The sequence below is a fragment of the Vombatus ursinus genome, unplaced genomic scaffold (genome assembly GCF_900497805.2).
Source record: "Vombatus ursinus unplaced genomic scaffold, bare-nosed wombat genome assembly UNPS02014797.1, whole genome shotgun sequence".
In the NCBI taxonomy this organism is placed as follows: Eukaryota; Metazoa; Chordata; class Mammalia; order Diprotodontia; family Vombatidae; genus Vombatus; species Vombatus ursinus.
In genome coordinates this window covers 12,187,322-12,192,327 of record NW_020954575.1, presented here as the reverse complement: position 1 = coordinate 12,192,327, position 5,006 = coordinate 12,187,322, and the positions used below count along the sequence as shown (strand labels likewise).

General features: G+C 37.3%; 1 pseudogene; it reads left to right on the top strand.

Annotated features, from left to right (window-relative positions):
- The first annotated feature begins 2,681 nt into the window (after positions 1-2,681).
- LOC114049149 lies at positions 2,682-3,386 on the top strand (annotated as a pseudogene).
- The last annotated feature ends 1,620 nt before the right edge of the window (positions 3,387-5,006 follow it).

Here is a 5,006-nt window from a genome sequence, read left to right as displayed (position 1 = left end):
TATTGTCTTATTGTTTGCTAAGAGTGTGAGCAGTCAATAGGATTATTTATTCCTAGTGAGAGGTAGCATGGCATAGAAGATAGAGATCTGTATCTTGGAGCTAGAAAAAAAAAACTGCATTTAAATCTTCCTTCTGATATATGTGTGCATGTTTGTATGTGTATGTATGTATATATGTATATGTCTATGTAAATGTACATATATGTTTGTGTGCGTGTTTATATATGTGTATATGTATATATGTATGTGTATATGTATATATGTATGTGTATATGTATATATGTATGTGTATGTATATATGTGTGTGTTTGTATATATACCTATGTATGTGTATATATATGTATTGTATATATGTATATGTATATATGTATAGGCTGTGTAACCATGAACAAATAACCTCTCAGTGATCCAAACAATTATGTTCAGACATTTACCAATATGTATTAGTGGAGGGAGGTTCCACACTGGGAGTTCCCTGTACTATGAAACCACAGCTCCAGACCTTCTCCTATATAAAAGAAAAAAAAGGGAGGGGTAATATAAAGGGTAATGTATGACTACTTAAACATTATAGGTTCATAGATATAGAATTAGAAGGGGCCTTAGATGCCAAAGTGTTCAAACCCTTTATTTCATAGATGAGGAAAGCAAGACACAGGTTAAGTTTAACTTACCTTGGGTACCTTAATTATCAAATGTGCCATGAGTACAAGTCTTCCTGGCAGCAGACTGATTCAGTTCCACATTTAGAAGGATCCTTTCCACATCCATCTATCTACATCCATATATACACCTACATATATGTATATGTAGGTGTATATATGTGTGTATGTATGTATTTGTACATATATTTATGTGTAATCCTTGGGAACAGCATAGTACGACGATTAATTAGGGTTAATGGGTCCCAGGGGAAAAAAATCTTATTGTTTAACACATTGAATATATGAGGGAACTGTGTGGGGATGGTGGTGGTGGTGGTGGTGGTGGTGGTAGTGTTGGGAAGGGCTCCAATCTCAGCTGTAGTAAAAGCAACGACTTACTCAGGTGGAACCAGGAGTTTTCATCACAGATTTATGAATAGCTGTGATTATGCTCTCTGCTTATATGTGTACAGTCCTGACAGCTTATGCCAACCACAACTGCTATTACAACTTGTGCTCCACATTGAAAATTATGGCACCTTTCACTCCACCTATAAATTATTTTCTGCCTTTGACCTCTTTGAATTTTAAAAATGACCACCAAGGAGAAATGTGTGCTTTCTTTTCTTACTGTAGACAAATTACAAGGACATAAAGACATATAAAGTTAGAGCATGATGTAGTGGCTAAAGGGTTGGCCTTGAGGGTGGAAAACCTGTGATTCAGCCTCGACTTGTGACTACTAGCTGTGTGTCCCTGGGCAAGTCACTTAATATCTCAGTGCCCCAGAATATCCTTAGGCTATATAAAACACAGATACTAATCTGCAGTGGTGAGGAGGATTTCCGTATCAGGAATTCTTTACACTGATAAAATCACAGGCCTGTCCCACAAAGATAGAGAAATAGGTAGAGACAGAGATATCCATCAATATCTTTCTACATCTATATCCATAAGATATAGTATATCTACCTATCTATTGTCTATCCCTTAAAATGTTACATATAACATAATACATATAACACTATTTAATATAATACAATGAGATGAAATAAAATATAACATTACATTATGCATATATTATGTAATGTTATGGATACTATAATGTGGCCTTATGCTATGTTATGTTACATATTATACATGAACAACATTATATTACATTACATTGTATCATACTGTATCATGTCATGTTATACCATGTCATGCTATTCCAAATCATACCATGCCATACTATGCCCTATTATACCATACCATACCATACCATACCATACTATACTACACTACACTATACTATACTATATACTATATACTACATATATACTACATACTATATATATATATATGACATACTATATACTATACTGTTGTGTGATGTAGCTTGATATTATATATTCCATTGTATTATACAGTATTTGTTTTATACATTGCATCATTATATATTGTTATATTATATGGTTTTATATTATACTATATCATGATATATTATAATGTTTTTATTTTGATATATTTTACTGATTAATTTGTATTATTATACCACTGTGAACCTATCAGTAACCTGGTTTTAGGGTTCTAGAGTATCTTTGTCTGCAATCTAGATACTGAAGACATGAAATCTCACATAGTAGGGCCTAAAAGTATGGAAAACTTCAGATAGAAGGCAACCATAGCCAAAGCTTTCTACCACTCATCCTCCATGCCACTGATCCCTCCATGACTATGGGACATGCAGCTAGACTGTCTTGGGATATGACAGTCATGTCTTGAAAGATGACTGGTCAGAGAAGTCCAACGTGTATGAAGTCTCAGGACCCAAGTAGATATCAGATATTGTATAACCTAACTTGAAGCACCAGCATAACTGTGAAGGCCCTATTATAGTGGATATGAAAAGTGATGTCACATACAATAGGTGGGACAGTGATGACACACTCATGAATATGACATATAGTCTTTGGTAACTCTAAGTCAACAGCAACCTGACTGAGTTTTTCACTTTTGGACAAAGTGAAGGCCACATGCATTCTTGATTCTGGCAAGATGAACGTGGTCAAACAGACATTCAACTGGGAAGCACTATTCATGCTTTCCCACTTTACACCCAATTTACAGAGGAACCTGAAGAAGGTCTATGACAGTTTTTCCTTCTGTATGATTATGGCAGCTGCTGGAGCCTACCTCCACATCTTTATCCGTCTCATTCAACCTTGCTTGCTCTTAGTCTTGAGTTCCTTAGGACTGACAATATGGCTAGTAAAAACACCCCACCATCATAAAACTGAAAAGAAGAGACTAGTTATTCTGTTTGTGTTTGCCTTCCTTGTAGGAAATGGTCTGGGCCTTGCCTTGGATTTATGCATTACTACTAATCCAAACATTATTCCCACCTCTTTGCTTGGCACTGCAATGATCTTCAGCTGTTTTACCTTGAGTTCAGTCTACGCTAAGCGTCACAGCTATCTCTTCCTCAGGGGCATCTTGATTTCTGCCATGAACCTGATTCATGTCACCTCTTTGGGGAATCTCTTGTTTAGATCTCATTTGCTCTTCCAGGTGAACCTGTATGTGGGACTGGCAGTTATTAGTGGTTTCATCCTTTCTGATACTCAGCTCATAATAAAAAAATATGAGAATGGAGCCAAGGATTATATCTGGCTCTGTGTTTATCTCTTCCTGCATTTTGCCACTTTCTTCTGGAGATTTTTGATGATCCTGGCAATGAATGAAAAGAATAAGATGAAATGAAAGGAATGAACCCACCATCCAGCTTTTCTGTCATTTGGCTCCCATTTCTCAACCCCTCATTTTCTCTGTGTACACATTACAGGGGGCATGTTCCATGTTAATGAAAAACATCAGAGAAGATTTTGCACTTCATATTTTTATCTAAGGTTGTTGTTTCAATAAAAAAAAAGTGATTAACACCTTCCACTTTGTAGTTTCCCTTTATGTTTCCTGGAGTTCTATATCTAGTTCTTTCCTTCTCTGTATATACCCTTTCATTTTCCCTTTTTAGGCCATTAGCCCCTAGTGATGAGGAGGAAACTGGAACCAAAACAAAAGGAATAAATTCCAAGAACCAGGTCTTCTTGGCTGTACTTTCCAGGTGGATTTAAAGATTATGCTGGTGCTTCAAGTTAGGTTATACAATATCTGATATCTACTTGGGTCCTGAGACTTCATACACGTTGGACTTCTCTGACCAGTCATCTTTCAAGACATGACTGTCATATCCCAAGACAGTCTAGCTGCATGTCCCATAGTCATGGAGGGATCAGTGGCATGGAGGATGAGTGGTAGAAAGCTTTGGCTATGGTTGCCTTCTATCTGAAGTTTTCCATACTTTTAGGCCCTACTATGTGAGATTTCATGTCTTCAGTATCTAGATTGCAGACAAAGATACTCTAGAACCCTAAAACCAGGTTACTGATTTATTTTTCTTTCTAAAGTTCATCTCTTTTCCTTTAGCTTTGTTTTCATTTGACTAGTTACCATGGGTGTGAATATGGAGCTATAGGGAAGGGTATATCTCAGTGGGTTTTTTGGGAGCATTATAACTAAGGCAGTTAGTAACAGTTTATGTGGCAGTCTGTAATAGTTTGGTGGTAGGGGCAGTGGATGGTATTGTACTTAGGATTAGGAAGATCTGAATTTGAATCCTACCTCAAATCCTTACTACTAATGTGACCTTGAGTATCTGATCACTTAGCCTCACTCAATCTCAATTTCCTCATCTATAAAAAGGAGGAAAACAATAGCATTCAGAGAGTTGTATGAGGTTCAAATGAGAGAGCATGTGGAAGGCATTTTATATACCATAAACTTCTATATAAATACCAGTGCTGATGATAGCCTAGCACAAAGAAAGTGCTTACTAAGAACTTGTTGACTTACATATTGAGTTGTTGTAGCAGCAGTACACGGGTAGAACATGGAGTCCTACCACATGTGGGTGCAGTCATATCTGCAGAGGGGGTGCCAGATGTCCTCAGAGAATGTGACCTGGCTGGACCTCCTCATGTTAGGGAAGAAGTAGGTCCTAACACAGAAGTGTGCATCATGGTGATAAGACGTTTTGGCAGGCCATGAGTTGAGTAGTTGGACAGGTTGGCAGTGAAGGGTGGTAAAAAACTAAAAGGTGAAGTATAAAAGTAGTGGCTTCTACAGAGAGGAAATGGGTATAGCCCCTATACACTGAGACATATCTACCTGTTCTCTACTCCCCAGATATGGACAACATTGGGCAAAGCCCAGTGCTAGTCAGGAATCTGGCTAGAGGCCTCCATGATGAGCCGAAATTGCTGGAAGTTCTATACATATAGTTCCTTCATTATCTAACCCCATCACAATTTAATCAACTTCCCA